A 20084-nucleotide genomic window follows, 5' to 3' on the forward strand; every position below is an offset into this window, starting at 1 on the left:
AATCCGATCACTATTACACTTTTTATAAAGCGGAAGGGAGATATTAGACAACCTAATACTTAAAGATCCATGACTCGTAACCTGTGATTACGTTATTCAACAATTGGGCGTCAGTTCCACACATGTTCAAATTTTCTTGGCACACTTCCACTCGACACAATTTCTGTGCACTTTTGGGACCATCTTGGTGCACATCTTGCGCATGTGCAAGAATGTGGGCAATTAAACGAATACTTAGTGGACGGTCGGGGTTCAAAAACTTTGCGCGCACGAGTCACATTGTCAGTGTTTGTCGAAGTCGTAGGTCTCCCGGCACCACAATTTAACCGTCGCATACTGCATTAATTGCTTGTGATTTTTTCGCACAATTTTCAACCAGTATTTAGCAAACTCAAACGATCGCTCTGGAGAAACAATTTTGTCTTTAACTGTTTTGAAGATTGGAAAAAACGTTGGCACAAGTTTATTGGGCAAGTAGGATTACTTTGAAACATAGATTTTGAAGAATAACTTAATAATTTTAAAATTATGAAAAAAATGTAATTATTTTTTGTCATATTTAATAATTGCTAATTATTATGTTTTTTTTATTGTTATTTCTTACAAAAGATTTGATCATTATTGCGTTCAAAACTTAGTTGATTGGTTATGAAGAAAATTACAAATCAAATATTTACAATTTATGTTGCTCCAATCAATAGAATATCTGTTGAAAATCCCCGAAAATATATCTAACGCCGTTTTGTCGAAAACTTGAAAACTTAAAAACACATTCAATAATTAATCAGCAACAGAACCACAATTTGCGAATAATCCAATTTCATGCTTTGTAGCTCTTCTTTACTTCTTACTTTCGTCTTATAAAAAGCAACAAAATATTACAATGTTGTCTACGCTGAACTGAATTAATTTGATTGCGTTTTTGGCACGACTGTTTGTTCTGATTTTATCATACTCGTTGCAGCTCTCTGGTCGGGAGTAGTTAAGCCTGAGAGCTATTGTTTCCGCAAGGTGATCGCAACAGCTACCGCTCGCTTCGTCCCAGCAGGAAGAGTTGCGGAACTCTGCCCTAATTTCCCAGCCGAATCAGCTTTCGCTAACGAGAGCGACACTATACGCCATGCTGATCCCGGTGATCATAGAATAAGAGACTTTAATATATAAATAGAGCACCTGAAGGCCTGTAACCTCTCTACCGGTGTGAGTAAGATTTGGACTACTGTCAAGGCTTTGTCTTATCCGAGGAGACATGATGATCGAGTTGAAATTCAATTCAATGTCCATTCATGAGCTATTTTAACGTCATAAACGCCCAAATGGTACATGGCCTTAACCAAAAACCACCCTGCGAGAAGACGAGTGTCTGCCGCTACACCAACAACAACACGATCTCGTAGCGTTTTCCAAAAATCTACGCTCCCTCCAGAACTGAAGAGGTTGACTATAAACTACCAAACATTCGTACTATATCAAGGTAAGAAGTCAAAACTGAGAAGAAATAAACAACTTCCGCAGAGTGGTGTCTTCCGACAAGCACTGACCGCTATTCTCAGTGGAACTATTAACACCTTCACCGACTCTCTTCCCGTGAATTGGCTTCTTGGAGCTCGAGTGAGTTGCCGCGAGAAACGAGAGTGACCCTTGCGCAGCTTCGTTCTGGATACTGTTGCAGGTTAAACTCCTTCCTGTCCAGAATAGACCACGACATATCCAATATATGTCCTGCGAGCAATAAGTCTCCGCATGACACTAGCCATCTTTTTGCGTGTCTCACCAACCCCACACATCTGACACCCTCTCCCTTTCTTCCGCTAAATGACGTCGACGATAACTTAGATAAACCTCAGTATCCTAACGGGGAGTAGGTAAACGCTAAAACAACAACAAAAACAACAGCTGCGTAGATCATATTGTGCGGAAGGAAGAGAACACTCCAGCTTGGAAGGTTTTCTATTCAATACCCGACAGTGGAAGCAGAGGATGAAAAAGACCTCCACTCCATTCGAGAGATTAGGTGGAGAACGAGCTGGCTATACTTGGTGTTTCAAAGTGGCACCAAATAGGCAAAAGTAGAAACTACTGGTGGCTGTTGTTTACTCGGCTATAATCACATAAGCGCTGTCTACACCAGTAAAGAAGAAAAAGAAGAGATTTTTTATTAATAAAGAATTGTGTTATTTTTCTTCCTAACATGGAAGCGGTAGTGGATTTAATTATGCGGGAGGGCATATCGATAGTTGCGGTTCAAGAAACCAAGCTAAACAACCCCTCCGATGCAAGGTGCAAGTTTTAACTTCTTACGTAACGAGCTCGAGCGAGGTATTTAAGGCTGTCTGGCCATCATTTTGTACCACACAAGGCATAGCTATCTGATCCGACGATATCGAACTTGAAATCGTATATATAAAGCTGAAACGTTATTTCGTTATAAAGTCCGAGCCAGGCAATCCTTCTTCTTCATCTTCTTCTTAATTGGCGTAGACACCGCTTACGCGATTATAGCCGAGTTAACAACAGCGCGCCAGTCGTTTCTCCTTTTCGCTACGTGGCGCCAATTGGATATTCCAAGCGTAGCCAGGTCCTTCTCCACTTGGTCCTTCCAACGGAGTGGAGGTCTTCCTCTTCCTCTGCTTCCCCCGGCGGGTACTGCGTCGAATACTTTCAGAGCTGGAGTCTTTTCGTCCATTCGGACAACATGACCTAGCCAGCGTAGCCGCTGTCTTTTAATTCGCTGAACTATGTCAATGTCGTCGTATATCTCGTACAGCTCATCGTTCCATCGAATGCGATATTCGCCGTGGCCAACGGGCAAAGGACCATAAATCTTTCGCAGAACTTTTCTCTCGAAAACTCGCAACGTCGACTCATCAGTTGTTGACAACGTCCAGGCCTCTGCACCATATAGCAGGACGGGAATTATGAGTGACTTATAGAGTTTGGCTTTTGTTCGTCGAGAGAGGACTTTACTTTTCAATTGCCTACTCAGTCCGAAGTAGCACCTGTTGGCAAGATTTATCCTGCGTTGGATTTCTAGGCTGACATTGTTGGTGGTGTTTACGCTGGTTCCAAGATAGACGAAATTATCTACGACTTCAAAGTTATGACTGTCAACAGTGACGTGAGAGCCAAGTCGCGAGTGCGACGACTGTTTGTTTGATGACAGGAGATATTTCGTCTTGCCCTCGTTCACTGCCAGACCCATTTTCTGTGCTTCCTTGTCCAGCCTGGAGAAAGCAGAACTAACGGCGCGGGTGTTGAGGCCGATGATATCAATATCGTCGGCATACGCCAGCAGCTGTACACTCTTATAGAAGATGGTACCTTCTCTGTTTAGTTCTGCAGCTCGTACTATTTTCTCCAGAAGCAGGTTGAAGAAGTCGCACGATAGGGAGTCGCCTTGTCTGAAACCTCGTTTGGTATCGAACGGCTCGGAGAGGTCCTTCCCGATCCTGACGGAGCTTTTCGTGTTGTTCAACGTCAGTTTACACAGCCGTATTAATTTTGCGGGGATACCAAATTCAGACATCGCGGCATAAAGGCAGCTCCTTTTCGTGCTGTCGAAAGCAGCTTTGAAATCGACGAAGAGGTGGTGTGTGTCGATTCTCCTTTCACGGGTCTTTTCCAAGATTTGGCGCATGGTGAATATCTGGTCGGTTGTTGATTTTCCAGGTCTGAAGCCACACACTGATAAGGTCAATCAGTTTGTTGACGGTGGGCTTTAATCTTTCACACAATACGCTCGATAGAACCTTATATGCGATGTTGAGGAGGCTAATCCCACGGTAGTTGGCACGGTAGTTGGCGCAGATTGCGCTCCTTTATATGGCCACTGTAGTAAATGTCACAAGGACCTACTCGTCTCTGTCCTTGTCCCGTCCATCGCATTTCTTGGACGGCGGTGATGTCAGCCTTTGTCTTTACGAGGACATCAACCAGCTGGGCAGCGGCACCTTCCCAATTAAGGGACCGGACATTCCAGGTGCATGCCCTTAATTCGTAGTCCTTCTTTCGTTTGCCATGGTCGTCATCAAAAGGGGGGTCTCTCATCCGAGGCTGCTGTTGGTTTTTCATTGGGGTGAGCTTTTTACGTGGCGGGTCCCAAACCCAGCGCACAACCCTATGCAGGGGTGTTTCGCCTTCTCACTTTAGCTCACCTTCGAACGGATGTTCTTAGGCTACCCAGAGGATACTTGGTCAAAGACCGGAAGTCGTGAAGTCCTTTAGTCCTGGAAAAGGTCCTAACCAATGCCTTTATTGCAAAATCGACATGGATTTTACAATATATGTTTATATAAATAACTCATGACCGGCTGAACCGATTTGGCTGAAAATTGGTGAGGAGTTAGCTTGGAACCTCGGGACAATCACGTGCTACTTTATATTTAGGTTAAAAGTCAAAGCATTACGTATGTAAAAAATATATATATACTTCAAATCATAAGCATTTGTTCAATATTCATATAAGAATTATTTGAATATTTTTTACTTCAAAAAACAAAGTATCACAGTTACTGTCTCGGTTTTACTTACAGTAGTTCCTGAAGAAGAGAAAGTTGAACCATAATTTGAGATAGCTCTCAGGCTTAACTACTCCCGACCAGAGAGCTGCAACGAGTATGATAAAATCAGAACAAACAGTCGTGCCAAAAACACAATCAAATCAGTTCAGTTCAGCATAGACAACATTGTTAATCAATTCGTGTAGCCGCCAGCGTCAACTGACCTGATGCAACACGAACAATCTGTTCTTCGGCAATCACGATTGTGTAAGCGTATGGCTGGCTTCGGTTGCAATTGTATCATGTCTGTTCATAGTGTTGCGACGATTGTTTGAATTGAAATGAAACTTTGGTTAAACTATAAGTAAATCTTCGAATAAATCTATGAGTACAGCAAACAACAACAATTTTCTGCTGGACCGATTTGAATCATGTGTGGCAAAAAATGTATCAGCTTTGAAAATGTGCGCATGTTACAAATTTTCGAAGCGTAAACAATGGAAATTCCATCGAGAACGTACGTACATACATATATATATACATTTGTTGTATGTATGTACTGGATGGAATTTCCATTATACATATAACATATGTACATAGAACAAAAATGCACTAGTAAATCAGTGTTTAGGGGATGATATACAAACCAAACTTTGTCGATCATTTCAAACATTGAAGGATGAGGTTGCATCACTTTGGGTATTTTCTGCTGATACGAACGTTCATAAACAAATCAGGTATAAGCTGATCGCTAATGATACAAAGTTGTTCTCTATCGTTGATTTTAAGACAAACAGTTCGCTTCGTGTACATGAACTGAACTGACAGAATCAGACAGAGTAACAGATCAGTACTTAAGTATAAACAAAAATTTATTAAGTCAGCAATCTAGAAAACCCTCATTTGCTAGCAAAGATTAAGGTACTAATATGTGTCTGCAAACCAAATAAATTCGAATGCCATTGGTGATATTACCGGTAATTGCTCGTTAATTATTAATAATTATAACCTGGAACTCAAATGATTTTCTCAAACATAAAAAAGAATTAGAGACATACCAGCTCCATCTTGAAAAAAATTGATATTTGCCTTATATCAGAAACCCATTTTACAAAGTTCAAAAACTACAAGACATATTGCTCGAAAAATAAGTATTACTGCAATATATTGTCCACCTAGACGCAATATCAAAAAGGACTTGTATACAGAACTGATTCAAAACCACTATGGGAAATTCAATTCAATGGGGTTCAAGAGTTACGACACCGAAGGGGAGAAAGCTATGAAACACCGTTGTCAGTGCATTCCGCTTACTACGTACAATAGTAGAAAAAATACCGTTAGAATAAAAGATTGTTTTTATAGAATTGTTATAGTTACCATAGATAACATTAATCGTTTTTGAAATGGGAACACACTTTTTCAGTATTTCACAGAATTATAATGTCTTCACAGCAATGAAAAATAATGTATACGTATATATTCTCTTCATCTGGAGAATCTGTCCATATATACCCTTTTTCAATGGGGTCGTATATCTCATACAGCTCATCGTTCCATCGAAAGCGATATTCGCCGTGGGCAATGCGCAAAGGACCATAAATCTTTCGCAGAACTTTTCTCTCGAAAACTCGCGACGTCGACTCATCAGTTGATGTCATCGTCCAAGCCTCTTCACCATATAGCAGGACGAAAATTCTGAGTGACATATAGAGTTTGGCTTTTGTTCGTCGAAAGAGGACTTTACTTTTCAATTGCTTACTCAGTCCGAAGTAGCACCTGTTGGTTCCCAAATATACGAAACTATCTACAACTTCAAAGTTATGACTGTCAACAGTGACGTGAGAGCTAAGTCGCGAGTGCGTCGACTGTTTGTTTGATGACAGGAGATATTTCGTCTTGCCCTCGCTCACTACCAGACTCATACCCATTTGCTTTGCGTCCTTGTCCAGTCTGGAGAAAGCAGAACTAACGGTGCGGGTGTTGAGGCGGATGATATCAATATCATCGGCATACATCGGCATACACCAGCAGCTGTACACTCTTATAAAAGATTGTACTTGCTCAAATTATTTTCTCCAGCGGCAGATTGAAGAAGTCGCACATTAGAGTCGCCTTGTCTGAAACCTCGTTTGGTATCGAACGGCTCGGAGAGGTCCTTCCCGACCCTGACAGAGCTTTTCGTGTTACTCAACGTCAGTTTACACAGCCGTATTAGTTTTGAGGGGATACCAAATTCAGACATCGTGGCATAAAGGCAGCTCCTCTTCGTGCTGTCGAAAGCAGCTTTGAAATCGGAGAAGAGGTGGTGTGTGTCGCTTCTCTTTTCACGGGTCTTTTCCAAGATTTGGCGCATGGTGAATATCTGGTCGGTTGTTGATTTCCCAGGTCGAAAGCCACACTGATAAGGTCCAATCAGTTTGTTGACGCTGGGCTTTAATCTTTTACACAATACGCTCGATAGAACTTTATAAGCGATGTTGAGGAGACTTATCCTACGGTAGTTGGCGCAGATTGTGTGGTCTCCCTTTTTGTGGATTGGGCAGAGCACACTTAAATTCCAATGTTGTTGTTATAACGGTTATCAATCCCCGTCAGGATAGTAAGGGTTAGCTGTGTTGTCGTCGACGTCATCTAACGGGAGGCCCAGGAAACGTGCTGTTTCGACGGTGTCGGACCAAGGGGAAAAGGGTGTTAGATAGGTGGGGTTGGTGGGGCATGCGAAGAGGTGGTCAGTGTCATGCGGAGACTCGTTGCATGCCAGACATACATTGGGTATGTCTGGGTCAATTCTGGATAGGTAGGAGTTTAACTTGCTACAATATCCAGAACGAAGCTGCGCTATGGTCACTCGCGTTTCTCGCGATGGGTGATGGTTTGACTCCAAGAACGCCAATCACGGGAAGAGAGTCGGTGCAGGTGTTAATGGCTCCACTGTGAATGGCGGTCGGTACCTGTCGGAAGTCAGTTGCGTCCGAAATACGGTCGGCGTACTGTACGACGTCGTCGACGTAGTCAAGGAAGGACCTTTTGATGCTCCTAGGAGGAGGTTCCGCTCCAAGCAGATGGCTGCAAGGATGATTTCGACGAAAACATCCCTGCAGGAACTGCTTGGAGAGGAGCTCATTATGCTCCTTAACCGGGAGCATAAGCGTCTCTCTGTGTAAGTGTTCGATAGGAGACATCAAAAGGCATCGCGTCCTGGTCCGGAGTGCAGTATTCTGGCAGGTCTGGAGTTTTCCCATTTGCGTACCACTGCATATAGGTGTTGCGTAGTTGAGGACCGGCCGGCGAATTGCCTTGTGTGTTGCCAACAACGTTTCTTTGTCTCTTCCCCCATGTGCTGCCGGCTAGCGACTTGAGGATTTTGTTGCGGCTTTGTACCTTGGCAATAATCGCGGTCGTATGGGGAGAGAAGTAGTATAGACTATCGAAAGTTATACCTAAAATCTCAGGATTATTTAAAGTCGGAATTTTCACGCCATTGCCTTCAATATTAAGCTTAAGTCTATACTCCTTCGTCCAGTTCGTAAAAATGGTCGCTGTGGATTTTGTGGGGGAAAGTGTGAGGTTCCGTGCAATAAGGAAACGAGAAAGGTACGAGAGGTAGCTGTTTACCTTCAACACATGTCATCGATTCCATTGCCCGACGTCAATATCGTACAATCATCTGCTTACGAGGTTATGGAAACCCCCTCTGGTGGCTGCGGGAGTTTCGAGATGTAAAAATTAAACAGTAGCGGGGAGAGGACACCACCCTGCGGAATCCCCTGTTTAGTTCTTCTCAGTTTCGATGTTTCACCTCGAAATAGTACGGAGGATTGACGACTGTTCAGGTAGTGCATGGTCCACCTCTTTACCCCTGGAGAAAGCGTGGTTTTCTCAATGTCCTGCAATAGCGGTGTGTGGTTGACTGTGCCAAAAGCTTTTGACAAATCCAAAGCTACGAGGATCGTTCTCTCGCAGGAGAAGTGTTCCCTTCATAATTTAAGTATGCTCTGGGCATCGGTCACTAGATCACCTTTGGTCTTGAAACCTTCTGTAAGCCGCCGCATTTTTTCGTAGAATTTTCGAGCATTACCCTGTCGGCCAGCTTATCAAGCTTTTCGTACTCACGCATTTCGGCCTCTTTCGTTTTCTGTCTGCAAATGCGTCTCGCTTCCCTCTTCAACTCTCGGTATCTATCTCATCCCGCACGTGTTGTGGTTGTTTTTGTTGTTTTAACGGAAATCTAATCCCCGTTGGGATGGTAAATGTCATTTGTGTTGTCGTCGATGTCATCTAACGCACGACCAAGGGCTGTTCTTTCGGCGACCTAACCCCGTTTGGATCGGTAAGTGTTAATTTGTGTTTGTCGTTGTTGTTGTGGTCGATCGTAACGTTGCGAGGTAGGCAGTCTGTTTTCTCTCCGCTGCGACACGGCACTCCTCGTCGTACCAGCTGTTTTTTTGCACTTTCCGAAAACCAATGGTTTCGGTTGCAGCTGTACGTAAAGAGTTTGAAATGCCGTCCCACAGTTCCCTTATACCGAGTTGTTGACGAGTGCTCTCAGAGAGCAGGAGTGCAAGCCGAGTAGAAAATCGTTCGGCTGTCTGTTGTGATTGCAACTTCGCGACGTCGAACCTTGCTTGTATTTGTTGACGTGTGCTTTTTGCTGCACAGAGGCGGATGCGAATCTTGGCTGCAACAAGATAGTGGTCCGAGTCGATGTTAGGGCGGAGTGAATGATAGTACTCCCAAGGTTGAAATTTAGAGCATGATAAAATTTTAAAATTTTTTTCTCATAAGCTACTAGAGATAAATCGATGAAATTTTGCGAAGTCAAAGAAATATGATCGAGCTATATTATAGATATTTTTCCACGATCCATTTGTTTAAATAATAATATTTTACATAATTTTTGGTTATACAATTGAAATTTTTAAAGTGTTCTTCACGCTAAAAAAAAATTTAAAAGTATGTAACACAACGCGGAAAATATTCACCTTTAATAAGCTCTAAATTTTAACCTTCAATAACTTTAACAAAAAAAAAGAATTTTTACGAAATATTTATATCACTGGGTATGCCTCTGGTCCCCTTCCTAATGAACTGCTAATTTTCAAAATGGGAGATTTTTCAAAATTTTCGTAGACCACTTTACGTGGTTTGACCCTATATAAAGGGACAGTGGTTCAGAAATACTTTTTTCATCTAAATAGATTATATATGAAATATAATTCAATAAATATAGATAGAGATAATTTATATATTTATTTTTTTGTTTTGCATTGGCGGTCTTCGGCATCGCTTCACAAAAATAACACTGGTCGATCCAACACCGGGGTATTCAGAATTCTTTTATATGGAACTTCTTTCTGCACTGGCGGCTTTCGGCAGCGCTTTAAAATAATAACCCTAGTCGGTTTAAGACTGTGGTGTTGAGAGTTCTTTTGTGTTGAAATTCTTTCTGCACTAAATAATAATAAAGATGATACATAGAAAATTTGTTGATTCTTTTTTCATTATACAAAATGTGGCAACACTAATATTATTTTTGTCATAAATGTAAAGTCACAAATCTTTTGAAACTGTAGGTGCGCTAAATAGTTATTAAAGTGTATTTCTTTTCTTAAAAAATAGTCTAAATAAAAATATATTAATTGAAAAATGTGTACAATTTGAGTCAAACGTAGTGAAATAATGTGTATTACTTTCACAAATTTTTGAATTTTAAATGCAAATATCTTGAAAACTATAAGTCAGAGATGGGTATATCAGTATACATTTTTTAATCCTATGGTGTTCATCCATCAATCCGTTCCACCAAATGGCGGCGCCAAAAGAATGGTAAGGTTGCCCCGCTATACATGGCACCAGTGTTTGAAATTGAATTGTGTACCATTGATTCAAGCAGTGATCGGTTTCGAAATATCGATACTCTCGATATTCGAGACTGGTGAGAACTGAACTGTTGGTGCAACACTGGGGTGTTCATGATTCTTTAGTGTCGAACTTGTTTTTGCAATGGTGGACTTCGGCCGCACTTCAAAAAAGTAAGCCTGGTTGGTTCAACATAGGGGTGTCTATGGTTCTTTCGCATAGAACTACGAGGTTATGGAAACTCCCTCTAGTGGCTGTGGGAGTTTCTAGATGTAGAAGTCAAACAGTACGGGGGGAAAGGACACCACCCTGCGGAACCCCCTGTTTAATTCTTCTCAGTTTAGATGTTTCACCTCGAAATAGTACAGATGATTGTCTACCGCTTAGATAGTTGATGGTCCTTCAGTCTTCAGTCCTGGAGGGAGCGTAGTTTTCTCGATGTCCTGCAGTATCGTTGTGTGGTTGACTATGTCAAAAGCTTTCGATATGTCCAACGCTCTTCCGACTTTCCACACATCGTGGATTTGAAGAGATAACTTACTCCCGGCGCGCCTAGATGCTTTAGTATAAGTATGTTGATTCCATCACGGCCAATGGATTTAGATGTTTTCGATTTGTTGATGGCATTCTGAAGCTCCTCATCGCTGAAAGTGGCGCGAAGTCGTTTGGCATTTTGCGCAGCCGTCGGCTAACACATCGCTTTGTTTTGCTAGCGTACTTCTTCGGGTCCGAAGAGGCATGACCATTGAATTAAACTTCTCGGTCGTCATGTCTCTTCGGGTTAGACGAAGCCTTGACAGTAGCCCAAAGCTACCGGTGCTCTACCATCCGTCCGCTTATGATGGTTTATCATTCGCCGAATCTTCAAATTGAGACCCCTTATTCGAGGATCCCCGGGATCGGCATGGCGTAAGGTGTCGCGTTCATTAGCTAAAAGGGCTGATTCGGCTTGGAAATTACAGCGGATTTCCGCAACTCTTCCAGCTAGGACGAAGCGAGCAGTAGCTGCTGCGATCAGCGTTTGAAAAACTACGCTACTCTCGTAGCATTTCATTTTACTCTTGCTACCGCTCTCACTTTGTTGGGAGCCATAGCATAGCCTTGGCATAACAATGTAAAGTATGTGCTCTACTCTGCTCCGAGTTTTGTTAGGTAAAAATCTACAGCTGGAGCGGGAGCAAAAAATTAAATTCTGCGCTATGCTCTGGCGTAGCGGTAGCAAAAAATTGGGAGCGGTAGCACAGCGGAACTAATGAAAATTTTCATGTGCTACAGCTCCCGCATGTGTTTGTTGTTTGTTTTTTCTTTTTTGCTATTTTCTGTCATTTACAAGAATAGTACAAGTTGGTATATAAAAGAAAGTCGTTTATAACTCAAGAACGGCTGAACCGATTTGTCTTAAAATTGGTGGGGATGTAGCATAGAAGCAGGGTAATGACATAGGATCTATCTCTTTATGCTAAAATTCAATACAACTCATAAATACAAAAATTATATTTCAAATCATAAGCATTTACTCAAAATTTATGTAAGAATCATTTGAAAATTTTAGTAATTCAAAAATAGAAAGAAATACATAAGTAAAAATTTTCATATCCAAACATGCTTAGTATATGGGTTATACTGATTTTGCTCCTTACCCAGGTAGTTTTTTTTTTAAGACGAACCCGTCCGATATACAGTCAAACCTGTATAAGCGAGAGTTCAAGGGAGCACAATTTTATTCTCGCTTATAGAGGTTTCTCACTAACCCGAGTGCGATAAATTAACAACAAATAAAATCTATTGAGAAGAAAACAATACAAAATCAATGATAAGAAGTTCCACGAAATTAAGAATGGGTAATAAAATAGCAGATGTTAAATTTGTTATTTGTTTTGTCATTTGTTACTGTATATATGTATCTTCTATGTATGTATGTATTTTTATTGTAGCTGTAGTTCCTCATATATAATATTCATAAATAAATAAAGCTCGACTGTCGCTTATAGAGGTATAGATAAGTAGCAGTCTCACTTACGGAGGTCTATGAGGCAAAAACGACTCTCTCTTACAGAGGTTTTTGTTTCTCACTATTAGAGGAGGAAGCTTAAATAGACGCGTCCTAGCTATTACTCTCACTTATAGAGTTTTCTCACTAATCCAGTTCTCACTTATCCAGGTTTGACTGTATTTAATATCACAACAAAAAATGGCATTGAAATTTTCATCGTCAAGGCACTGCAAATACTTTGCTGGATTATTGGTCAAGGACGCAAATGCATTCATAACAAACCAAACGCGATATCTAACATAAAGATATAGCGGAATAATTGGAGTGTTGATAAAAAGGTTTATTATAATTTTAGATATACAGAAATCTTTTCGATTCTTTGCAATATACATTGAAGTATGTATATGCGTACAAATATTTTCTGTTATGTACTCAATGTGCAATGCCATAAAATACCTCTGATCTGTAGGAATTTAAAGATAAAAAATCAGGATTGTAGTGTATTTTCTATGGAAAATTTTTACATGCCTCGGTCCAGTTCTTAATGTTAATATTTAGGGCTAAAATTTTCAGGGAATTTTTTTTGGGGTATTTCCAAGGAAATTTCGTGACGGTACTGAAAAAAAATAATAGTTCAAAAAAAAGAACACCCTAATGTATATAAAAAGGGGGAAAGTACATGCAGTTAAAATTAATTTCGCAAATTCATAGTAATTGAGTATTGTAATACATTTGGAATAGATGATGTTTTGGTAATATAAAAATGGTAAATATTTTACATAATAAAAAAAAAATTTATACTTTATTCAATTATTGTCTAATACACTTTATTAATATATTTCTTAAAATATTTGATTTTAGATTTATAAAGTCACTTGACGCAACAAGTGCCAAAATGATTTGCATAACATTTTTTTGATTGAATTATTCAATTAATTCAAATATTATGACAGAAAATAGCAAAATAGCAAAAAAGAAAAAACAAACAACAAACACATGCGGGAGCTGTAGCACATGAAAACTTTCATTAGCTCCGCTGTGCTACCGCTCCCAATTTTTAGCTACCGCTACGCCAGAGCATAGCGCAGAATTTAATTTTTTGCTCCCGCTCCAGCTAAAGTTTTTTACCTAACAAAACTCGGAGCAGAGTAGAGCACATAATTTACATTGTTATGCTAAGGCTAAGCTATCGCTCCCAACAAAGTGAGAGCGGTAGCGATTGCATAGCAATAATTTTAGAAATTTTGCTGCTACGGAGTAGTAAATGAGAACCCTGGCTGCGATCACCTTGCGGCAACGACGTTTGCCAACGCATACGTCCATAGGAATGGGTAGAGCGTTGAAGGTGCTTTCAGTAAATTCTGTGAAGCCGGCCCTGTTAGCTTTGTTAAAATTAACGAAGGTACGGTTGTCCACAGAAACGAAATCGGGAGGTTTCTCGACCGAGATAATTATGAGCAGGTGATCTGATGCGAGAGTTAGCGTAGGTCGCCAAGTTATGCTTTTTATCAAATAGCAAAGGTCATATCGGAATTTATCAAGATGAAGAACATTTTGAAAGATTTTGCGTTATTCCTAACACGATAATGAATTTTGGGAAAATGTTCAGCAGAGCGGATTTTCTAAAAACATACTCCATTTTTGTTGAGAAATATCTTAAAATTTTTGTTTTTAAACTTACTACAACAATACATAATACTAATTTTTTTGTTTTAATTGAAAAAGTGCTATCTTTAAACATATACTTTCCAATCATTCACTCACACTTTTTGATCATTTTAAATGTATACTTTCGTTCATTCATTTACATCATTTATAATGATGATTCCTTTTATCAGCAACACACGCGCAGTTAATTTTTATTTATTTATTTTTTAATAAAAATAAAGAAACTAAAAATAAAACAATTGTGTCAATATTATACGCGATATTATGGCACCACTGTATATTAGAATGGGGACTATTGATCAATATACTGATCTTTTCGAATTATCGATACTTTCGCTATTCGGGCCTTAGCGATACTCGTCAAAAATTAGAAATACATAATAGGAACTTTATGATTTATTATAGTTAAAGTCGCAGTGGAACTCCAATCTGCAAGCAAAAGAATTTTGGATTGATCAGATTTGTTGTTTTTTTGTGAAGCGCTGCCGAAAGCCGTCGGTGCAGAAAAAAATTCCAAACAAAAGCGTCAAAATTACGATTCTTTTGGCACCGCGATTTGATGATACGGGTGGATAGAGGAACATTAAAATATATGTGCACATATACCCGCCTGAGCCTAATAGTTTTGAGACATTTGTATTTAAAGTTCAAAAATTTGTAAAAGTAATACACGCTATTTCAGTATGTTTAACTCAAATTGCACACATTTTTCAATTAATACATTTTTAATTACTCTGTACACATTGAAATATATCTATATTTCACAAACCGTTGTTGGATCGACCAGGGCTATTTTTCTTGAAACCCGGAGGAAAGTCGCCAACGGATTAACAAATTATACGCGAAATATTATATAAATTCGTCCATTTATTTAATAATATATGAGATATAATTCTTACAAGTGAAACAAAAGATGGAGTCACGTGTAGAAGTTCACGCAAGTGAGGAAAGTTCTCTGATCGCCATTCAATTGTGAGTGGCCAGAAACGATTCTTTTACACATGGCTCAAGTAGCTCACTACTTCCGGTCTTTGACCAAGAAGATAAAGATAAGAACATCCGTTCGAAGGCGAGCTAATGTGAGAAGGCGAAACATCCCCTACATAGGGTTGTGCGCTGGGTTTGGGACCCGCCACGTAAAAAATTCTACCAATGAAAATTAGCAATCAGCCTCGGATGAGAGAGCCCCCTTTTGATGACGACCATGGCAAACGAAATAAAAACAATGAATTGAGGGCATGCACCTGGAATGTCCGGTCCCTTAATTGGAAAGGTGCCGCATCTCAGCTGGTTGATGTCCTCGTAAAAATAAAGGCTGACATCACCGCCGTCCAAGAAATGCGATGGACGGGACAATCACAGAGACGAGTAGGTCCTTGTGACATATACTACAGTGGCCATATAAAGGAGCGCAAGTTTGGTGTAGAATTCGTGGTGGGAGAGAGACTCCGTCGCCGAGTACTATCATTCACTCCGGTGAATGAACGTCTAGCCACAATCCGCATCAAGGCGAGGTTCTTCAACATATCGCTGATTTGCGCCCACGCCCCGACGGAAGAGAAGGACGATGTGACCAAAGATGCCTTTTATGAGCGGTCGGTAAATTCAGCCTCCACGACGAAACATCCCCAAATGGGTTGAGGCTGATTGACTTCGCTGGGGCCCGAAATATGGTTATCTGTAGCACTAGATTCCAGCATAAGAAGATTCATCAAGATACCTGGCTGTCTCCAGATCGAAAAACTACCAACCAGATCGATCATGTTGTGTTAGACGGAAGACACGTCTCCAGTGTTTTAGATGTGCGTACGCTCCGGGGTCCTAACATCGACTCGGACCACTATCTTGTTGCAGCCAAGATTCGCACCCGTCTCTGTGCAGCAAAAAACGCACGAAAACAAACACAAGGAAGGTTCGACGTCGAGAAGTTGCAATCACAACAGACAGCCGAACGATTTTCTACTCGGCTTGCACTCCTGCTCTCTGAGAGCACACGTCAACAACTCGGTATAAGGGAACTGTGGGACGGCATTTCAAACTCTTTTCTTTACGTACAGCTGCAACCGAAAACATTGGTTTTCGGAAAGTGCAAAAGAACAGCTGGTACGACGAGGAGTGCCGTGTCGCAGCGGAGAGAAAACAGACTGCCTACCTCGCAACGTTACGATCGACCACAACACGTGCGGGATGGGATAGATACCGAGAGTTGAAGAGGGAAGCGAGACGCATTTGCACACAGAAAACGAAAGAGGCCGAAATGCGTGAGTACGAAGAGCTTGATAAGCTGGCCGACAGGGGTAATGCTCGAAAATTCTACGAAAAAATGCGGCGGCTTACAGAAGGTTTCAAGACCGGAGCATACTCTTGTAGAACCCCCAAAGGTGATCTAGTGACCGATGCTCAGAGCATACTTAAATTATGGAGGGAACACTTCTCCAGCCTGCTGAATGGCAGTGAACGCAACGCCAGAAGAAGGCGAACCCGATTCCCCAATCGATGACGATGGAGCAGACGTTCCATTGCCCGACCGTGAAGAAGTTCGAATAGCAATTACCCGCCTGAAGAACAACAAAGCGGCGGGGGCCGATGGATTGCCGGCCGAGCTATTCAAACACGGCGGCGAAGAACTGATAAGGAGCATGCATAAGCTTCTTTGTAATATATGGTCGGACGAAAGCATGCCCAACGATTGGAATTTAAGTGTGCTATGCCCAATCCATAAAAAAGGAGACCCCACAATCTGTGCCAACTACCGTGGAATTAGCCTCCTCAACATCGCATATAAGGTTCTATCGAGCGTATTGTGTGAAAGATTAAAGCCCACCGTCAACAAACTGATTGGACCTTATCAGTGTGGCTTCAGACCTGGAAAATCAACAACCGACCAGATATTCACCATGCGCCAAATCTTGGAAAAGACCCGTGAAAGAAGAATCGACACACACCACCTCCTTGTCTATTTCAAAGCTGCTTTCGACAGCACGAAAAGGAGCTGCCTTTATGCCGCGATGTCTGAATTTGGTATCCCCGCAAAACTAATACGGCTGTGTAAGCTGACGTTGAGCAACACCAAAAGCTCCGTCAGGATCGGGAAGGACCGTTTCGAGCCGTTCCATATCGTGCGACTTTTTCAACCTGCTTCTGGAGAAAATAGTTCGAGCCGCAGAACTAAATATAGAAGGTACCATCTTCTATAAGAGTGTACAGCTGCTGGCGTATGCCGCTGATATTGATATCATCGGCCTTAACACCCGCGCCGTTAGTTCTGCTTTTTCCAGACTGGACAAGGAAGCAAAAGAAATGGGTCTGGCACTGAACGATGGCAAGACGAAATATCTCCTGTCATCAAACGAACAGTCGTCGCACTCGCGACTTGGCACCCACGTCACTGTTGACAGTCATAACTTTGAAGTCGTAGATAATTTCGTCTATCTTGCAACCAGCGTAAACACCACCAACAATGTCAGCCTGGAAATTCAACGCAGGATAACTCTTGCCAACAGGTGCTACTTCGGAATGAGTAGGCAATTGAGAAGTAAAGTCCTCTCTCGACGAACAAAAGCTAAACTCTATAAGTCGCTCATAATTTCCGTATTTCTATATGGTGCAGAGGCTTGGGCGATGACAGCAACCGATGAGTCGACGTTAAGAGTTTTCGAGAGAAAAGTTCTGCGAAAGATTTATGGTCCTTTGCGCATTGGCCACGGCGAATATCGCATTCGATGGAACGATGAGCTGTTCGAGATATACGACGACATTGACATAGTTCAGCGAATTGAAAGACAGCGGCTACGCTGGCTAGGTCATGTTGTCCGGATGGACGAAAACACTCCAGCACTGAAAGTATTCGACGCAGTACCCGCCGGCGGAAGCAGAGGAAGAGGAAGACTTCCACTCCGTTGGAAGGACCAAGTGGAGAAGGTCCTGGCTTCGCTTGGAATATCCAATTGGCGCCACGTAGCGAAAAGAAGAAACGACTGACGCTCTGTTGTTAACTCGGCTATAGTCGCTTAAGCGGTGTCTACGCCAATTAAGAAGAAGAAGAAACAAAATTGCTTTTGAACCATTGACCCTTTATATAGTAAACAGAAAAGCTGTTGACCTCCTCTTTCACGAAACGAATTTTTCATTTTTATTAATTCTCGTTCAGACTCGAATATCGCGAGTATCGATATTTCGTAACCGATCACTTCTTATATCAATAGTACCCAATTGAATTTACAACAGTGGTGCCATGCAAGCAAGCAAGCATATCGTGTAAATTCATATTTTTGGGTTTTTATGACAAAAAATCATAAAAATAGGTCTTGCACCATATATATTTGTAAAGTAGAATTAAAAACAAGAATTTTAAGGGATTTCCCGTAAAACTTGGTGTTTGTTTTCAAAAACTAACTAACTCGTTTGGAATATGGTAACACTATTATTTGACAACAAGTAACACTTATTGTTATTGTGCGTGTTATAATATTTATGTAAAATATAAAATGCTTATTTTAAGCAAATATCTAAAAAATTAACAAAAAATAAAGATGTAGAAATATTGCAGTAAAGTGTAAGTGCATAAAAAGTATATAATATGAAAGAAAAAGTTACTATAAATCGAGAAATTGCAAAATTAAATTTGGGAAATTTTCAAATTTAAATGCATATATCTCGAAAACTATAAGTTTGCGGCGGCTATAATTATATATTATCTTAATCTGGAGCATCAGCCCTATCCAACCATACCACTTTTAACCCTGAAATCGTGGGATGGTATACTAAAGCCGACCCATTTCTGGTTTCATTGATATTTCTTAAATACACTTATTCGTGTCTCCACATGACCTACTCTCCTAAAGCAGACATTCACAAACACTTGCTATCTTATTTTACTTATTATATATTTACACAAGCGAACATTATATTATTTATATCGTAAACGTTTTCATCACTTATCACAAAGTCATAAAAAACTCCCTATTATAATATACATAAAATATTATTCTTAATAACTTCTTTTCAACATTTACGGCACAAATTAATTCACGAAACAGAGTCAGCATAACGACGATATGAAAAATTAATTACCCTGCTTCTGCATTCGCAACATAATTTGTCAACCTACTACCAATTCATACCAAAAGGTCCGCAATATTTTGCTGTCGGAATTTGTTATCTTGACAAATCTTTACGAATTCGCAAGGCGTATATATCGGGTGATTTTTTAAGAGCTTGATAACTTTTTTTAAAAAAACGCATAAAATTTGCAAAATCTCATCGGTTCTTTATTTGAAACGTTAGATTGGTTCATGACATTTACTTTTTGAAGATAATTTCATTTAAATGTTGACCGCGGCTGCGTCTTAGGTGGTCCATTCGGAAAGTCCAATTTTGGGCAACTTTTTCGAGCATTTCGGCCGGAATAGCCCGAATTTCTTCGGAAATGTTGTCTTCCAAAGCTGGAATAGTTGCTGGCTTATTTCTGTAGACTTTAGACTTGACGTAGCCCCACAAAAAATAGTCTAAAGGCGTTAAATCGCATGATCTTGGTGGCCAACTGCCCATGCATCCCGAAAAATGCAGTGTTTGGTGTGGTTTGTACGCTGGTGGAATCATTGGACCGTATTTTTCAAAGATGCTGTTGGACGCAACGTTACGGTGAATGGCGATCGCTATCGTTCGATGCTAACAAACTTTTTGTTGCCAAAAATGGAAGAACTGAACTTGGTTGACATGTGGTTTCAACAAGATGGCGCTACATGCCACACAGCTCGCGATTCTATGGCCATTTTGAGGGAAAACTTCGGAGAACAATTCATCTCAAGAAATGGACCCGTAAGTTGGCCACCAAGATCATGCGATTTAACGCCTTTAGACTATTTTTTGTGGGGCTACGTCAAGTCTAAAGTCTACAGAAATAAGCCAGCAACTATTCCAGCTTTGGAAGACAACATTTCCGAAGAAATTCGGGCTATTCCGGCCGAAATGCTCGAAAAAGTTGCCCAAAATTGGACTTTCCGAATAGACCACCTAAGACGCAGCCGCGGTCAACATTTAAATGAAATTATCTTCAAAAA

At 40.7% G+C, this 20084-nt stretch overlaps 1 protein-coding gene across 4 annotated transcripts in view; it reads right to left on the reverse strand.

The window, feature by feature from the left end:
* LOC126765911 (polyamine-transporting ATPase 13A3) overlaps window positions 1–18993 on the reverse strand; it is an 89087-nt gene extending 70094 nt beyond the window's left edge. The window contains exon 1 of one of the 4 annotated variants that reach the window (XM_050483591.1): window positions 18916–18993. The gene's annotated coding sequence lies outside the window, so the exon portion shown is untranslated. The remainder of the gene's footprint in view (window positions 1–18915) is intronic. The other 3 variants (XM_050483592.1, XM_050483590.1, XM_050483593.1) reach the window with 3 other exon arrangements.
* Between the last annotated feature and the right edge of the window lie 1091 nt (window positions 18994–20084).

The sequence above is a fragment of the Bactrocera neohumeralis genome, unplaced genomic scaffold (genome assembly GCF_024586455.1).
Source record: "Bactrocera neohumeralis isolate Rockhampton unplaced genomic scaffold, APGP_CSIRO_Bneo_wtdbg2-racon-allhic-juicebox.fasta_v2 cluster11, whole genome shotgun sequence".
Classification (NCBI taxonomy): domain Eukaryota; kingdom Metazoa; phylum Arthropoda; class Insecta; order Diptera; family Tephritidae; genus Bactrocera; species Bactrocera neohumeralis.